Consider the following 19,988-nt stretch of genomic DNA (forward strand, 5'->3'; position numbering starts at 1 on the left):
TGCTGCTGATGCAGTCACTCAGCTGGAGTTTCATGCAGAAGGTGTACTTAGCATGACTCAAAGGAAGATATCTCTGCTCCTGGATGCCTGTAGATCTGCTCTCTGTGCTAAGGATGGGGAGCAAATGGCTCTTGACTTAGTTCCACGTCTGAGCCCCATGGAAATTAAATTAGGCGTTTGCAAGCGCTTCCCTTTAAATTCAGACAGGCCTTCCCATTTTTCAATATTGTTCAGTTTCCTGAGTGAAAGGTATTTGATTAATAGAATATGCCCTTTATGAAGGTTGGACATATTGGATTCCACACATACTTCAGGGATCCCTTAAAATAGGTGCTTGCTTTTCCGCCAGATTTTTTTGATTTTTTTTTATCATTTACTTTTTCGAAACAGTGCTTTACAACAGTGCTTTAAATGGGCCGGAACTGTCCGGTACAGACTACCTGCACTCCTTTAATTTAAAGGGAAGGTACCTGCACTTCTCAGTGCCGCTCCAAAGCATTCAATGAGAGAGTACCGGCACTTCTCGGAGCTAGCAGGGTCTGTGGATAGTGAGTGCTCCTATGTTTCCATTTAAAGCACTCCTTTGCGATAAGCATTGGGAAGCCAATAAATCGGTACTCATGATGAAGGCGAGACCTACTGACTTTGTCAGTGCTTGTCTTCATTCTGATACTTCTTGTCTCGCTGGTTAAGACCCTGAACTGTTATAGATGTTCACAGAAGGATCGGGAAACTTGAGAGCTCTGCGTGGGCTTTACCAGGGAGTGTTCCTGCAAGAGGCGGTCACTGCTGTGACGTTGTCTGCAGCGGCCCTCTTCATTGGCTGGGTCAGCTATCTGGTGATGAGTTGGATGGGTGTGGGGTGTGTGTAAACAGCCCTCATCCAGTGGCTGGCAAAACACTAGATTGTATCCAGCAGGACACTACAGGTAGGACCAAAGGAATGCTTAAGGACACCCAGGGGGTCCTGGAGAAACGGGGTGCAAGGACTGAAGCACCCAAGCAGACCCCGAAAACCGATGGAGATCCTGCCTTGGAAGAACTGATGTCACAGCTGATAGATGCAGAGCACGGCGCTGACACCAGGTGTGATCATCCTTCACTCTTCCAAGGTCGGTAAATTAAGGACCTTTGCTTTGTGGAAGAATAACACCCATTGTTTACAGCGCATAGAAGCGGCGGAGGCCTATAAAGAAGCGCTACACTTTAGCATTCTTATTAGAGTGATAGGAATTCACTTTGGATTACTGTTACAATTAGTGGGGTTGATGGAGACGGGCGCAGGGCAGACAGTGCGAGGAGGCGCTATGAGCATGCGCCGAGAGCAGAGAAACTTTTTTTGTGAGTAAATCTTGGACTTGATAACGTTTTTTTTTTTTTCTCTTAGCGCGATTTTGAGTCCCAAATAGGTACTTTCCGGCGCTTGTCTCACCCTTGGTTGTTTTTGCACTCACTGAAGAGGTTGCACAACCAGACCATGTCGTCCGGTATCCCCACCTTCGCTCTCCAATCGGAGGGCAGTGACGGGGGTGGTATGACTGGGGGGAGAGCACGACACCCCCCTCACTGGCTGCCATCCCGGACAATAAACAAAGTTATCAGCCGCCCCTTCCGCGACTGACTGGGTTTAAAAGGCGGGGGTGGAAGGCGCTGCTCTAGTCCAGTTATAAATAACATTAAAACGCAGTCTGTTTGTGACAAATTAAGGACGAAGGAATGGCTCTACTCTCACAATTTATGTAGGAGCACTTTCTACAATTAATGTTGAAGTACAGGCAAAGTTTAATTAAGTTGGCTGCTCATGACGTCTCCCTCTTCCGCAGGACACAATTAAAAACAAGCATTTGCAATGCAATAGGTTTCCATTTGGCAGAGTTAGGTCTCTTGGCTTTGGGAAGGACAATGTTTTTTACCCATGCGTTTTGCCGACTGTGCTTTGCATAATGGCATGTTTGAGCCGAGTAGAACTACATGTCCCAGAATGCAACTTAGTGTTGTTTAAGGAGTCAAAATTGGGTGAAGGTGCTGAAATGTTTTCAATTCAAATATGTTAAACATTGTGAGCCAATAGACAACACAGTAAATACATCTGAACGCTCCGTTTAGAATGTCCTTCCCAAACAACCATTGTTCGATGTGCTTTTGGCATATAATAGGCCGGGTACTTAAAGTGACCAATTACAACCACTGCTAAACATCGGAGTGTACTGCAATCCTTAGAGAGCAAGACCCCACACCTCCTGCAGTGCTGTAGCGGCAGGCGGGATCAAAGTGCTTTGACAACAGCAGGTCTTGCAGACAGACTCATGGCGCTGCCGAGGCTCGATCTAAACATAGGGTGTCAAGGACTTCACACACCAAGAGGGTCCTCGAAGGGTGCGTTCTAGGACCTTGTAATGCCAGCACCACCTCTACTCTATGCCACGTGGGCCACAGCACAGCAGGTGATTGGACCAGCATCCCTTGCCCGGTAAGTACAGAGTTCTGTTCACTTTGACAGTCACCAGCAAACACGTCCCCATGGCAACGCAAAAACCATAGAGATGGAAATAAACCAACCAGTTGTCCAACCCCACAAACTAATAGATGCTGCTTATTACAAACCCCGCCCCCCTCTCTGCCCTCCCCCACACAGACACTCAACCTGTGATGCAGCAAAGCTGTCAGTGTCCTTGATGCAGGCTGTCAAATGTGGTCCCCAGCAGGAGATTGGTAGCACCTCTGGGGTCCAGTTGGGCCTTTGCACTCGGTTCCACTGCACATGTGGCACTATTGACAGCTCCGCCCTACACTTAATCCAGAAGTAACAGATGAACAAGACAACTCTGAGCACACCTCCAGCACATTCATACACGCGTCTACGGCTGAACATGTCATAGTGCTTTTTAGGTTGAGTATAGCAGCTAGCAATCGCTGCTTTTCTGACGTGTTGGTATGTATCTGGCATCTTAACCACGCCCACCGCACGCCCATCACTATCATTCGTTCATGGGCTTGCCCTTCAAAAATATTTTTGTTATCATTGTTAAATGCTTTATGTTTGTCCCTCCTCGGGGCGGTTAATTTACCACCTTGGCCATCGACCCTGTTACATGGCTAATTGCACATTTGCCGATATACGTTTGAGTGCGAGCAAACTTCTTTTTCCTTTTGTGTGCTCATTCACGCTGATGCCATGGCACTTTGAATCGGCTTGCTTATCTGAAACTGTTTTACTTTTCATTTTCAATTTATGTGGCTAGAGGTGTCCGGTTAGGAGTTTATAACGCTAATAGCTCTAACTCGAGCAAATGCGAGACCCATTGCATTGCAAATGCTTGTTTTGCTTGCCATGACATTCCATTTTGGACCCAGCCATATGCAAATCAGTCTTGACCCTGTTCCCAATTGGAACAGTCCAGCCCGAATTGCCAGGCCAGGTCCTCCCTGGACCAGAAACAAGCATCCTGGGACTGGTTTCAGAGTATCACCCTTCATCAGCCAGGCTAGCTTGAATCTGGTGGCATAGCAAGCACAGGACCCATGTCTGGGCACACCCTTCCCACTTGGGGCGACAAATGAAAAAATAACAGAAGATGGACGGAATGCAGAACCAATCAAACATTCCCCCCCAGTCACAGATCTGGGTTTAATCCGTCAGTTTTTTTGCTTGCCATGCTTCCCTCACACACAGCAGATAAAGCACAGGCACTAGTGCATGCTCACTCACAGAGAAGGTACAATGCAAGCGTCTCTCGTATACAGTGGATAAAGCACAGGCAGCAGTGCAAGCTTCCACTCACACAGAGCAGATGCAGCATAGGCAGCAGCAATGCAAACTTCCCTCATGCACAGCAGATACAGCAGCAGTGCAAGCTTCACTCACACACAGCACATACAGCACAGGCAGCAGTGCATGCTCCCTCACAGAGAAGGTACAATGCAAGCTTCCCTCACACACAGCACATACAGCACAGGCAGCAGTGCATGCTCCCTCACAGAGAAGGTACAATGCAAGCTTCCCTCACACACAGCAGATACAGCACAGCAGCAGTGCAAGCTTCCACTCACACAGAGCAGATACAGCACAGGCAGCAGCAATGCAAACTTCCCTCATGCACAGCAGATACAGCAGCAGTGCAAGCTTCACTCACACACAGCACATACAGCACAGGCAGCAGTGCATGCTCCCTCACAGAGAAGGTACAATGCAAGCTTCCCTCAGACACAGCACTGATACAGCACAGCAGCAGTACACAAACTATTGGCATAGCCAATAGGTCTTGCCTTTGGGACCTTATAAGTGTTTAGCCAGAGTGATTGGCTTTGCCAATGCCTTGAATCTATATTGTAGAGCACTGTGTCTGCTGTTAAAACACCACAAAATGTACAAAGGCAGATTTAATTTGTTTTCTTCCTTTGTTGTATGATGCACCATACAAGTGAGCATGCAGCCATATCACAGCACTTTCCCAAAGCGCTGAGAAGACGATGTCAGGCCCACTGAGCACTAGTCTGTGCACAAGCGTTTGGCTCTGTGACCTGCAGGTTTGAACAAGTCTGGGGAACGGGATTCAAGTTTTGGCATGCTCTTCTTGCAATAACAAAAAAAAGCATTTGCAATGCAACAGGTCTCGCATTTGCTTGAGTTAGAGCTATTGAGCATTGTAAATTCATACCTGGACTTTTCTTGCCACACAAATTGGTCAACCCTGCCTCATAATTTCGTCTTTCCCACCATATAATTCCAGTGTCCCTGCACATAACTAAAGCACTTCGCTTTTTTCTTTATCTGCATCAAAAAAAGAAAATGTTGCCATTTAGCATCCTGATTTAAATCTGCCATGCTAATTCCAACAGAATACCACTTTCCCCACCCCACCATCACAGCTGCTGGCTTGCGTGCTCGACTTAAAAATAAAAGCCACTCAACTTGTCAATGCTTTTTTTTTTTTCCTTTTCTGCATCTCCCATTCCCTCTTCCAGCTTTTTCTTTTTGTGCCTCCTTGCATAACACGAATGACATGAAAAAAAGAGGAGGGACTGGGAAAATTGTGGTCCAGTGTATGTTCTCCCAAACGTGAACCTACAAAAGGACTGAGTACACTGTTCCAAAAGGTCTATATACAGGGACGAGAGGTGTCAGTACTTTAGTAGGAGAGCGCTCAAGCATCGATTTAGGACGCTGAGCATCATCATTGGGCTGTCTCCTCGTCAGACCGGCACTGCAATGTCTGGCGGACCACCACACATGTAGTGGTGGCACTCGATGCTTGAGGGCTCTCCTACTAAAGTACTGACACCTCTCGTCCCTGTATATAGACCTTTTGGAACAGTGTACTCAGTCCTTTTGTAGATAACACGAATGACAGCAAATTAATTTTAGATGAGAAACAAGTATGCTAAAGTCGACATTTGAAACAGAGGGAAAGCACGACAGGTAGATAGAATTTCCCATGTCCGCCTCGAGTGCGGCCGGGAGTACTTCAACTACACAGTGAGAACTGCATGTTTAATTACAAGCACACAGTAGCCAGACAGCATCTACTTTTCTTGTCAATTACATGTACACTGCATGGCGCCTTCCCGGTTCTCATTCTACATAAAATGGCATTTGCATTTATCAAACAATTCCAAAGCGTAGATACAATCCTTCCTTGAAAAAAAGACAAAAATCGTCTTTTTAAATACATCGACGTAGTAAAACCAGTGTTGAGGCCACATTAGCTGTATCGAAGTACTATACAAATGCCAATTTCCACACCATACCAGAGCTGTTCTAAAGAATAAACTGGCAGTATTTGGTAAAACACGGGTACAGACTGGTCAGGAATGAAAGACACTTTAAGTATGAAACTAAAGTTAAATATGTCCAGATGTTCACTGACTCTGCACCTTATAGTGGCATAATTTTATTGATCATTTCACACTCAAATTCATCCAATTGCAAAATTAAGCGGGAGAACTTAAGTGTATTTAAACGGACACATGTTCTTCATAGCAGTGTTTAAATAGCTTGCTTCGGAAGTGCATTAGTTGTATTTCCGGGTGAGTGGCAGCTACTTAACATTTTGTTCTCTTAGGTGTTGTCTTCTGTACGTTACTGTAGTGCTGGCAAGATCCTCCCACCAAATGCAAGCCCACTATTCTCCCAGATTCTTACGTATTTTCGCAGCTTATTTGCTGGTCTTTCCATTAGAAACAAGTAATACAAACTGTTTTGTAAGCTTCAATATGAGCATTTCATGTGAGGCGATAGAAATTCTAGAACCTATAAAAGGTTCCGGCCTCCCAGCTTCTTTGCCTTTAAACAATTGAGCAAAGTTACCATTGTACATACATCCTCTGAAACATGTCGGTAGTACTGCTGGTGGTCAAGATGAAATATCTTTGAAATGTTGATGGCTCCATCACGCATGACATTTTCTTGGTCTGTGGTCGGCACCTAGTGGGCAGCAATGCTAAAATCTTCTAGATGGAGTTTAGCTGCTGCTTAGTTAGAACTGCTCCATGAGGAGGCGGGGCGGGGGTCTTGTGAGATTCTTGTGAGAGATTTGTTTGTGGGGCAATGGTTGGGAGTAAAGAGCGGAAACGGCTAAGGAGGATTTCAAGTTGAGGATGAGTACAGACATGCTATGTTCATACGAAGCCGCTGACTGCCGGGCTGGGAACACCGTGTCTTCAAAGGAAGCTAAGAAAACAACAATTTGAACTGCAGTGGGTCTCGCGTTCGCTGGAGTTAGAGCTATTAGGGTTTTCTTGCCACACAAACTGAAAATAAAAAGTAAAACAGTTGACATAAGTGGCCGGTTGAAAGCGCTGCCGTGAGCTCGCAGAGACAGACAAAAGGAACAATCATTTCCAATGCAAGAAGAGAAAATACGTGAAGAAGAGTAAGGAATGGAATAAACAAAGTCACACATGACTGCAGATGAAAATAACTAATAGACTAGAGCCCTGATAACAGAAACAGACTGGAGCCACTGAAACATCCAGCGCTCTGGTCAAATGCTATTAGCCTTTGAAAAAAGTAATCCCTAAGCACATGCTACATAGGCACAAGTGGAAGGATAAAAGTACTAGGGCCATGCTCCAGGGGAGTGTACAACTGTGGAAAAGGTGGGACAAAGAGCAAGGATTGACCACTAGCAAGTGAGTATTTTTTAAGGACACTGAAACAAACCAGTGAAAAAGCACAGATCCTACAAAGAAGTATAGAAGTATATACAAGAGGTCTCAAATGCTCGACATAATAAAAAGGCCCTCTATGCGTGTGTATTACATGTGGAGGTTTTTTTTTTAAAGAAAAAAAATAGTCTGGTGAGACAGTTAAAGCTGTCTCAAAGGCCGGAGAAAAAAACCAGAAGTTTGCACACACAATGTTCTATGGGGTTAGGTGGAGTGACATCACAGGAAGTGAAGTCCTAGTCCCAGCAAACACCTCAATCAAAAGGGAATTGCCATATTTTACTGTCAGAGGTGAACTATTTTTATTACAAGGGAATGTCAATATAGGCATACACTGTATTAATTTCTAAACACCTTGGTTGTCTCGTGCACAGCAGGGAATATCTGTTTTGGAAATACAAGAAGGTCAGCTCCTGGCAGGATGGCTCAGGGAGCTAAATGCTTGCTAATGGCAAAATGTGGTGTATGGGAAACCATACATTTAAATCCCAGCAAGGCAGACTCATCTTCCATTCTTCCAAGGTCGATAAATCAAGTATTATGCATTGAATAATAGTGACATCTACTGTTTGCAGTGCTTAGAAACAGAAGGACAGTGTTAAAGGCTCAGTGTGACAGCACATCCCTAGTGTGTGCAATAGCATGTGTGAAAAGCCATGTCAGGAAAGGTGCAATCCCTAGTCTCATGTTAACAAAGATAGGGGTAACTCCGATCCTCTCTCAGCATCAGACTAAAGAAGAAAGGGGTACCCATGACCCTTTCTTAGTCTCAGGCTTAAAAATAGAGGGATACCTTTGATCCTCTCTTAGTCTCTGGCTAAAGATGAAAGTTGTACCTCTGAGCCTCTGTCAGCCTCAAGTAAAGAGGAAAGAGGCCAAAGAGCAGGTCCAGTGGCCACTGGTCAACTGGGCAGCTGCAGGAACATGACTCTTGTAGCTTGCTGTGTCCCTTTCTGCTTTAACAGGAGGTCAGCCTTATGACCCTTTGTCTGGGGTTCACGAGAGAGAGAGCAGGTCCAGTCCTTTCAGGGCTCCTCTCAGGTCACAGACAGCGGGATCAGTCCTGATCTTCAAGTCCAGAAGTGTTCTAAAGTGGGAGCCTGGAGATGCTAAATCAGGGCCTAAGTCCCTCCATAGAATTTAGGACCAGGGTACGATGCCAAACGTGGGTGGCCAACATGATGACCTCTATGGGCGGGCAATTTGAACTTTCCCACTCTGAGCCTTTCTTCCCAAAACCAATAGCTTAAAGGGGACCTGACTCACACCAATGCCACATTAGTGAAGCACACCTACACACAGCCTGCTGCGTTGATTGATTTAGAGGAGCTGATTTAGGTTTTAGCACAGAAGGTATTCTGGTGCAATGGCTGCAGAGTACCCTCACCTCCAAGCGTTTGGTCCACTCGCCCATTGTACATGTGAATGGAATGTCAGGTTTACAGTGAAGAATGAAAATTAACCCATTGGCGTAAACCTGTCTCCAACGGACCAATAGCCCTAGTTTGAGCGGGTGGTTGCAAGGCTTATGTCACCATCAGGTATATCGTGCTGGTGCGGGGCAGTACAAAAATGACTCCCACACTATGGGGATCATTAGGTCATTTTATTTTTCAAAAACAAACAGCCTCTTTGAGAATTTTATTATGAAAATTACAACACTTTGTAAGATTTTGACAAATGACCCTCTTGTTCAAGAGAGCCACCCTTCAAACCTTCCTTACATTATTAGGAATCACCATGACAGCCATTTGTGCCAATCTATAGAAATGTTTGTGGGGGGTCTGAACATCTCTAATTGTTGCTGATGGAATAAAGGCAGTGTGCCTGACATAAAGTCATACAAAAGCTGAACTAGACTTACCAGTCTGAGCATAGATTAGTTTAACAGCCTAGTCCTTTCACACATGTTAGCATGTCACAGCATGGTTCGTACAGGGCCCTGAGGAATCTCCTAGTAAAAAACTGTAGCTTGTAATTCAGATGCGGCTAGTAACACCATTTTTTGGTCCAATTTGAATTATGAACTACTTGAAAACATTAATGGGCTCATTTATAAGTCCCTTGTGCCTTGTTGCGCAACCCTAGCATCATTTTTTTAATGTTAAGGCGGCTTTAAGGAGGCTGCCATAGTTACAAAGTGGTGCAGTGGTTGCATTTTGCCACTTTGTAACCTCTTGCTCCACATTATACCTGTGCCAGGTACAATTTATGCAAGGGGGGCATTCCCTCACAGGAAGGCTTTACAGCACTAAATTTCCTGTCATTTTTAACGCATTTAAAGGGTATTTTAGGGCAGGCGTTAAACTGACTTCTCCATGGTATCTAATGGGCCCCCCTGTACTTTGATGGACTAGGGCCATAATTTATGGTGCCATTCCAGCAAAGCACCACAATAGCGTCATAAATGTTGGCGCTGTTGTGCAAACCTGTGCCATGGTGCACTGTATAATAAGTACAGCACTGACATGGTGACATTAGGGGGGGACAGAGCGACACAAGAAAAGTGGCGCCTCAGAGCTGATGCACCATTTTCTTGTAAATGAGGCGCTGAGTGTCTGTTTACTTTCAGCACAAGATTTTGGATGCTAAAAGGGTTATAATATGCACAAAAACGTCTGGGGAAATGAGGAATTAAGTGAATAATCAAGCCCATAATGGCAGATTACCTAGTAAATCTTCTTTAAACAAGAGATTGGCAGGGTTCAACAAACAATTTCTGTTAAATCAGCATCCCTCCCAGAATTAACGTTACATAGAGTACTGCTCATATTGGGTAGCATAACTGAAGCCCCACACCCTGGCTCTTTTTGTGAGGCTCGTAATTACTTAGTGAACAAAATCTCTCCAACAAGTAGCCCAGGACGTGCCTGTAGCTATTCAGTACCATGGAAGTATCTTTCTGAAGTGTAGTCCAGCACAGTATAGAATTCAAAGGGTCTAGCAATTTTAAAGATAGCAGCGCTACATATCTCCGTAGCTTTGGAATTTATGTGAGTCGAAAAAACAGCAGTGCCACACACTGACACACAAGCACACAATGTGATAAACAATTTAAATGCTAAATTACCACCTGTCTCCTCTCGCAACTTAGAAAAGTGACATAGAAGTGAGTCAATTTGTAAAGACTACTCTATTGATCATACACTACCTGCGAAAATTGAGCCAGAAGAGCAATGTCATCAATAACTAGAATCAAGTCGCTAGACTATGGGACTACTGCGCATAGAGTGAAAGTATGTGATGACCAGGCATTAATAGCCATCTCGACAAAAACAGGAGAGACTAGATTGAGAGTGGAGACAGGTATTGGCCTTGTTTGTTTTCATCTATAAGAGTGGTGTATGTATGTGTGTTTTTCTGTACATACGTACATATATCAGTGATTTTAAGTATGTGTTGTGTTTGTGGTTGGTGACATGTCCCTCCTTAAAAGATAAAGGCCCTCATTACAACCCTGGCGGTCTTGGACCGCCAGGGTTGTTGAGGCGGATTTCACCACCAGCAAGCTGGCGGTGAAATCCCTAGTATTACGACCGCGGCGAAAGCACCGCGGTCGCACCGCCGGGCCCGGTGGTTTCCCGCCACATTGGTCCCGGCGGTTTCAATCCCCCAGGGCAGCGCTGCAGTGCCCAGGGGATTACGAGTCCCCCTACCACCAGCTTTTTCCTGGCAGTTTGAACCGCCAGGAAAAGGCTGGCGGTACGGGGAGTCTTGGGGCCAGGGGCCCCTGCCCATGCCACTGGCATGGGCAGTGCAGGGGCCCCCTGCCACGGCCCCATGCAGCTTTTCACTGTCTGCTATGCAGACAGTGAAAAGCACGATGGGTGCAACTGCACCCGTTGCACGGCCGCAACACTGCTGAATCCATTTGGAGTTGGCTCCTTTGTTGCGGCCGAGATCCCTGCTGGGCCGGCGGGCGGAAACCAGGTTTCCGCCCGCCATCCCAGCGGGGATCTCCTAATGGCCGTGGCCGGAGTGCGGCTGCATTGGCGGTCGCCCGGCGGTCAGATCTTGGCGGGCAGCTTCAGCCGCCTGCCAATGTCGTAATGAGGGCCAATATCTCAGCCTGCTTTTATACATAGTATACTAAGTCAAGTCATAGTGTATCAAAGTGTATGAGAGAAATATAAACAGTGTCTGGTAGAATATCAAAGTGGAAAATATTGTGTGGACAGAAAGTCATGTCAAAAAATTGGAGAACAAAATATTGTGACGGTAAGTGCAAATAGGTATGTATAAATTTACTATTGTTAACTCCATATCTATGTACCTTGAAAAAGAAATAACAAATATATATATATATATATAGTCAAGGTACATATATGTTGGAAGAAATATGATAAGGCCTTAGCAAACCACAAGTTAATCTTAAGTAAGACCTCATGGGAGGATTTAGCTCAGGCCTGTGAAACTAGAAAGAACTCTCTGGTTTAGAGGACGATAAATAGAACTTGTTTTGCCAACGTAACTATACTTTTTTATGTCACCACATTTTGGAGTAACAATGGGTGGAACATTTTAAAGGAGTTCACAGCTTTGGCCTCAGTAAAGGTGCGGAGGGCCCAGGTGGTTTACTGGTGGGCAGAGGTAATATTTTCTTTACTATAGATAAAGTTTCTCAGAATATTCAGGTATTATCTCACAATAAGGCCCACGACCCAATGGTATACCCTCTGACTTGTTTGTGGACAACATTGATCTGGTGGCCAGCCTTGACAATGGCTCTCAATGCCGCAGCGAGGGAGGGTGGCCAGACTCATGGTCTACTGCTGCAATTGTACCAATATTTAAGTATGGGACACAAACAACTCACATTGCAATCAGCCGGTATCACTAATTGACGCAGAGGTGAAGGTCCTTGAAAGGGTACTCTTAAATAGATTGATGTTGAATGCAGACACAAATGATATATTTTTTTAGGTCCAATCTGGCTTTCAGCCAGGCAAATCAGCAACGGATCAATACTTAGATTTCTATTTAATCATAAATGAGTATACCGTTGTCCGGCCTGGATCACTTCACCTGGTATTTATGGACCACATGTCCACCTTTGACAGGGCCAGTCTCAGGAAACTGTGGGGCCTGCTTCTTGTGATGTGGATGGAACCAGAAATTGTACATCTTTTATCAAACTTGTATGCCAACACCTCAGCTTTGGTGCGGTATTCACAGGGTGCGGATTGCACCCAGCATTTTGGCACCACTGGGGATGTCCACCAGGGATGTTTGTCTGCCCCTTTCTTGCTCACCCGTCTACATTAATGGACTTGAACAGGCTCTCCTCTCAGTGCTGGCTGACTGCCCAAGGGTGGGTACGAGACCGCTTCCTGTTTTATTGTATGCCTTATGGCATGAACTATGGTGGGCTTGAAGTCACTACTGCAAACATTTGTTGCATTTATGGACAGTTTTGACCTTGAGGTAAACTTCACAAAAAAATATGTCAGGTCCCTGATACACCAGGTCCAAAACTTGTAAGGTGGGCAATCACACATTGGCCGAAGTATTGGCTTTTTCTTATCTAGGATGCTATTTGATCTGAATAACAATTGGAAGCTCCAGCTTGAGGAAAGGAGATGCCAGCTTTTTTTTTTTTTTTTGTTTGTCCTCATCTCACCGACCCGTGCCAATAACGAGAGGATCCATTTTTACTCCAGGTATCTAGCCCCCTAGTATCAACGGGCCATTCCACCTGATGCTCTTTTCTATGGATCTCCTTATATCCTTGGCAAATCCTTCCCCCCTCCGCCCAAAATCCTGAATGGACAGTGGGGCCAGGTGTACTGAAGGGGGGTTCAGGTATAATCATCAGACTTCCTGAGCAACTCGAGTAAGATTTTACCAATCATTTTCCCATCCCACCCACAAGACATCTCTTTTACTGATCGGCCCGGCTCTGTCCAGTTTATATAATCTATCTATTGAGTTCAGCCACTCCTGCACTGTAGGGGGTTGTGAACATATCCAGTTATGACAGATTTGCCGCCGAGCAATAAGCATCAAAAGAAACAAAAAACATTGCTGTGATTGGTCTCTCATCTCACAAACCCCAAATAACACTAGAGCAGAATTCAATTTTATTTCTTACCCAAATATCCTATTTAAGACATTCTGCACATCTACCCAATAATTAGCTAAGCCAGGACAATCCCAGAACATATGAATATCGTCCTCATCAATGCCTTCACATCGTGGGCATTTCTTCTGGATTCTACTTATACGGGATAACCTTGCTGGAGTCCAATACACTCTGTGCAATGTAAACAAATGATTCCTCCTCATTGCCGCAGATTTAACCGTATTCCAGAGAATAGAACATGATTTTTGCCACATCTCTATTATGTCCATATTTGGGAACTCCTCTTCCCATTTCTGGAGCGGAAGGGGGGGATCCCCCTCAACTGCCTCCATCAAGGCTTAATACCAGACCGCAATTTCCTTAGGTAGAGGTCTTTGAGTTAGTTTCTCATCCCAGCAAGATCTACCAATTTCTCCTTCTTGTAAAGATTTAATCCAGCTAGCCAACTGGTAATACTTAAATTTAGAGATGTCTCCTCCCACTCTCTCCAGAAATGTGGCCCATGGTATCAAATTCGCCCCCTCTATAATCTATCCCCATCGTAGTATCCCGCTCGCCTTCATTGGATTTGATAGTTTATCATGAAGGCATGCCGGGGTACCATGTGAGTCCCATATTGGAGCTGAGCCAGAGTAATAAGCTATCCGCAGTAAGTTGCGAATCTGTAACCAAATTCTTAAGTCTAACTTTTTTGAAAAACCTTGGGTGGCCACATTTATACAAAAAAAACTCAGCCCCTTCCCCCGCATATGCAGTCAATGCTGCCCACATTGGGGTGTATTCTGACTTTTTATTTAATAGAATTCTACTATTCTTAAATTGAAAAGCCAAATAATACTTATAAAAATCAGGTGTTGCTAGCCCCCCCCCGTTCCTTTCTCTTGCATAACTTTTTCCATGAAATTCTTATTCCCTTTTGTGCCCAGACAAACGAAGACATGTCTCCCTGCAATTTTGTAAACCACTTGCTCTTAAATTCCAACGGGATAGTATTAAATAGAAAAGCGAATTTTGGCAGAATTATCATTTTCAAGATATTGGATCTACCTATTAAAGACAGCGGGAGAGCCGCCCATGTTCTAAGGAGTTTCTTGGCCTCTAAATGTATTTTCTCAAAATGTATCCTTGCCAAGTCCCCCAATTCTTTTGTGATCTGGACTCCTAAATATCTAATTTCCTGTTTAACTAGCGGAGATTCATATGACATGTTCCAACACATAATCTCTGTCTTCTCAGCATTGACATTATATCCTGACATTCTACCAAAGCCTTCTATCGCCAATTTTATTGGAGGAAGTGAAAAAGAAAGATCCCTAGTGTAGATCATAAGATCGTCCGCGTATAATGCAACCTTCTTCTCCCAGCTCCTACTCTGAAAGGAAAGGATTTCCCCGTTATTTCTAAGCAGTGTTGCAAGCGGCTCAATATATAGATCGAATAACAAAGGGGACAGGGGACAGCCCTGCCGCGTCCCTCTGAAAATAGCTACTTCTTGTGAAAGCACATCATTAATCAGAATTCTCGCTGTTGGTGACCTATATAGTTCATTAACTGCTCTAATAAAGGTAGTCCCTAATCCAAACCTTTCCATAACCACCTGCAAAAATAACCAGTTTACCTGATCAAATGCCTTGGCTGCATCAAAAGTTATTATTGCAAGGGGAAGCCTCTCTGCTAAAGCCAAGTCCATTGCCGCCAGTAAATCGTGCACTAAGTCCTGTAACTGTCTACCTTTAATAAACCCTTTCTGATCTGGGTGGACCAGTCCCGGCAAAACCTTCCCCAGCCTTTTAGATAACAGACTTGTATAAATTTTATAGTCTGAATTCAGTAGTGAAATAGGCCGATAAGAGGAGCACTGTGTTGGGTCCTTACGGGGCTTCAAGATTAAACAAATTACTGCTTCCCTCCAGGAGCTCAGTGCTTGGCCCCCTTCCAAAAGCATATGATTAAACAATTTCATTAGAACCGGAATTAATTCTTCCCTCAGTACCAAATATAGCTCATTCGGGAGATCATCTGGGCCCGAGGCTTTTCCTCTCTTCAAACCCTTAAAAATGTCAATTAATTCAGACCTGGTTACCTCTCCTTCTAAAATGTGTAACGCTGAGCTCTCCAGACATGGCAGCCTAACCGTAGCCAAGAAATCTCTAACCTGCTCCTCAGAGTTCTGCAGCTCATCTGAATACAGATTTTGAAAAAAGGAAACAAAAGCAGCTTCTATTTCTGTTCCTTCTACACAAATCTGACCAGTAGCCTTAGACCTAATTGAAGAAATATGTTTCTTTGAATCGTCAGATTTTACCTACTGCACCCTTCCCCATATTCATAATGCACGTACTGACTAGCTTCCCATTTCTTTCTTTCTCGAGCTTCCAATAAATACTCTAATTTCGAGTGGGCTTCCTCATGCTGTCGTTCGAGTAACATTAATTGATCCCTTTTCCCCGTTTCCTGTGCGGCTTGTATAGAATCCTGCAACGTCGCTATACTGGTCTCGACACTACGTAATTTCTCTCTCTCCTCCCTGCGCCTAAATAGAGCCAAATTAATCAACCTCCCCCTTATATAGGCTTTGTATGCATCCCAAACTATTCGCAAACTAGCAGACCCCTGATTCACTTAAAAAAACTCTATTGTATCCTTTCTTAATGTCTCAATAATCAGGTCATCCAGTAATAATGAACGACTTATTGTACCTCGAAACATAGGAACTTGCGCCGTGAAGGAGAGATACAGCTTAACAGCCGCATGATCTGATAGATGTGCCGGGGCATGCACTATTGAGGAAACATTTCCTATCAAGCTATTTTGTATTAGAAAGAAATCTATTCTGGACTTATGCCCATATTTCTTGTTATGAAAAGTAAATCTGGGTCCTACACCCCCCTTAACCTGCCACACGTCCACCAACCCCAGATCGGTTATTGCCTGTTTAACCAGTAACTTACATCTAGGGGAATTAGCTGTCCCCCGGGGAGTGGATTTGTCCAAGGCCAAATTCAATAATATATTAAAATCCCCACCTAATACAACCGGGTATTTAGTTTTCAGAAGAAGATTGTACAGTTCTATAAATGAAGTAGAATCATCTGTATTGGGTCCATAATAACCTGTGATCGTGAGCCATACGCCCAAAAAAAAAACCCTCCACCACCACCCATCTACCCTTTAAGTCAGCATGCACCGCCCCTATACATAATCCCTTCGCTATTTTTTCTTTAAAAAGAATCGCAACGCCTTTGACTGGGCACGACTGATTGGTCACTATACCCCTCGATATCCACCTTGTATTTTTAAACACATTTTCCCATTCTTCTTGTGAGAGATGCGTCTCTTGTAATATAATCACATCCTCCTCCGCCTGCCTAAGAAATTCCAAAATCTTCCTTCTTCTACACTTGACCCTGAGCCCGTTGATATTCCATGAGCTTATTTTTAATAATAAGCCCTCCTGCTTACCCATCCTATAATAAGAAAAGAAAAAGAAAATACTTGGGTCCTCCCCTTCTTACCTCGAAAAAAATACATTTTGAGGACATTTGTTTTATTTTTAACCTTTTTTTCCCCTTATGCTCCCACACCCAAAACAACAAATTCTCCAACCCCCTCCAAAACCCCTTATGCCCCACCCCAACCACCCATGGGAACCCTCCCTACTTTTAATAGGACAGCCATTGCTTATCCCATAGAGCCCTCCGCACACCGGGCAATCTTCAATCATACCAATACCATTACATTATTGCGACAACTTTATCTGTTCTATAAAGGCCTTAACCTCCTCTGGCTCTCTTATGTTATGAGTTTTATTCTGCCACATAATCCGCAGGGCCGCCGGAAACCTTAACTGCACTGTTGCTCCCAAAGAGCGAAGTTCTTGCATTAATTTCCCCAGCTCCCACTGTCTGTCCAAAGTCACTCCGGAGACATCTGATCGAATTCTGAAGGACCAGTCATCCTTCATGAAGTTTCCCACCTTCAGGGCCTCAGACAGAATCTTCTCTTTTATTGAGTAAGTGGCGAAGTTCACTAAGATTCTTCTAGGGGATTTCCTTCCCGCGTTCTTTTTGAACGGGTCTCGGTGTATCCTTTGAATATCGTCCTCCAATTTCAGATGCGCAAGACCTAGCATTGCATCTTTTATCAATGATACCAGATAACCCTTGAGGTCTGCTCCTTCCGCCCCCTCCGGTACTCCAAGAACTCTAATGTTATTTCTTCTCATGTTATTCTCCAGAAACTCTAGTTTATCCTGTAGAGCCCTCTCCCCCCGCTTAAGATGCGCAATGTCTTGAGAGTTGGCCAGCACCTGATTTTTCTGCTGCTCCATAGCCTCCTCCACCTTGCCAACCCGATCTGTTAACTGATTGATCTTAGTCTCTAAAATCACGCACGCTTCTTGTATCTTAGCCTGATTGTTTTCAGAAATCTCGAACTTCTCTCGAATCTCTTTCGTAAGGGAAAGTAAGAGCTCATATACTCCCCCATCCCTGGGCTCGATGAGGGCTGAAGCGTTAGGCTCTGGAAGGGGCCCCTGTACGGACAAGGGGTCTTCCTTGCCCCTTAGAGAGATACCCCCTATTGTAGTTAACTGGGTCATCTGTGCCTCCCACTGCACCGGGGAGCCCCGCTCCAATACAGCTGAGCCCTCTGGGGCCGATTGTGATTCCATAGAAGCCGGGGAAATCTCACTTATTTCCTCCACGCCTGACTGGAAGTATTTAGTTATTTACCCTGGGGTACCACTTTTTCCTCCTGAGCCTCCTTTTGTATTGTTCTCCAACTCCCCCAGACTCTCCTTTGCTCTAGATTGACCTCTCCTTTTAGTTGAACATATATTGTCCATAGTTATATTGCACTCCGGCCCTCGAGATCCCGGCTTTCCTTTCCGTATTGCCCCCAGCTTACCAATACCCACCTGAGGACCTTTCAAATAGTGCTTAACCGGTGACATTAATACTGGAGTAGTTATCTCTCCCCCTCGGTTCTTTACTTCTGTTAGGTCTGCTCCCGAGAGTGATCTTAGACCTCGAAGACTGCACCTAGCGGTGTAGCGTCTCCCCTGGCGCACACCCCTTATCGCCTCACTCCACACACATTTGAAGTTGAGCAAAACCTCCTGCGCCTCTCTCCGCATATACTGTTGTTTGCGCCTTTCCCTGCCGCGTCCGCGGCCTGAGTCAAGATATGTGCCAGATTTAAATATGGTGGGTAACACCCTCTCAGTGTTTATCTAGTAAAGGAGATGCCAGCTTGATAAGGCCACAGTGGCAGTAGCCAGTTTAACCTAGAGTTCAAGCTCTTGATCTCCAAGCATCTTAGTTGAGCTATCTCAGGCCAAGTGCATCTCCAAGCTTCTATGTGGCTGTGATGTATGGGGATACATGAGGGTTGATAAGATCCAGTGTGCTGGAAATATGTTTATAGGACGGATTCTGCAGGTACTGTAAAGCACCCTGGCCTTCTTCGTCCATAACAAGCTTGGGGAAATGCATAGTAAACATTGCTGCTCATATATATATATATATATATATATATATATATATATATATATATATATATATATATATATATATATACATTAAAGAGAAATAACAGGCGACTTTCTTGTAAGGCATGTCAAATGGTATCTTTACTTTCTATGTAACCTTTACTGCTAAAAGTAAAAAGTATAGAGATTTTTAACGTTTTTTCTTTTTTTTCTATTGCAGATAACAATCAAACTTCTCCAAAAAATAGAAGGCCTAAATAGATATGAAGCAGAACTAGTGCTAATGAGAGGATACCTCCTACCCTCTGATGAGGATGAACTTGATGAAGTTCAAACAGTGAAAAAAGTCAAAAGAGATGCTCTAAAACAGGACTTCTGTTTTGTCTTGTTCAGTATATTGAACTATTATTTAGTACATTTATGTCAACTCTTGTATAATATTACAAGTGATTTAAGTAAAAAACTGTTAATAAACTATTTTTGGCTAAAAGGAAATATGCATAAATGTTTTTATGGTTTCTTTAATTATAAAACCAAACAAATGGTGGTATTTGTACTAGTAAAAGGGATGAACTTACCACAAACATGTTCTTTTTCATGCTTATATTGATTCTCTTTCATATCATATCTAATCTTTTCCAAACAAAAGAATATCTTGTCACAAGCAATCACAATAATATTGTACATCACTTATTGGTTTGGGTAACTTAAATATCAAAATGGTTACCATATAGTGCAATATTTAAGATGGGGTGCTACACCAACCGGGCTTTCATGTTATTACTAACTGAAACTGTGTTAATATAGAAGGCACTTGTTGGAAATGGCCCTCTCTAAACGTTTTTAAGTTCACTCTTACATTTTTGCTGAATATGCTAACCAGTGCTAAAATGATTGTTCTTCCTGCTTAAAACAGGGTAATATTGGCTTAGCCAGAGCTGGCATATTTAATATACTTATAAGCCCCTAGTAAAATTCACTACATGTAACCAGGGCCTATTAATTAAATGGACTAGTGGCTTGCAGCACTGATTGCATTGATTGCGCCACCCACTGAAGTAGCACTTTAAACATGCCCCATGCCTTGCATTGCTGCCCGTGTATATGTACTTTCAAACTGCCATGTTGACATGGCAAAGTAAAGCTTTTAACAGGCCAAAACCTTCCTTTCTAATACAAGTAAGTGACCCCTAGGGTAGGCCCCGGACAGACCAGAGGGTAGGATGCACTGTGTATAGAATGTTTTAG

At 44.0% G+C, this 19,988-nt stretch overlaps 1 long non-coding RNA gene across 1 annotated transcript; it reads left to right on the forward strand.

Moving 5' to 3' along the window:
• The first annotated feature begins 647 nt into the window (after window positions 1-647).
• Window positions 648-19,235, forward strand: LOC138303582 (uncharacterized). The gene is made up of 2 exons (XR_011205416.1): window positions 648-1,112; window positions 18,961-19,235. It is a non-coding gene; the product is annotated as an uncharacterized lncRNA (long non-coding RNA).
• The last annotated feature ends 753 nt before the right edge of the window (window positions 19,236-19,988 follow it).

This window comes from Pleurodeles waltl, chromosome 7, assembly GCF_031143425.1.
Source record: "Pleurodeles waltl isolate 20211129_DDA chromosome 7, aPleWal1.hap1.20221129, whole genome shotgun sequence".
Taxonomy (NCBI): Eukaryota; Metazoa; Chordata; class Amphibia; order Caudata; family Salamandridae; genus Pleurodeles; species Pleurodeles waltl.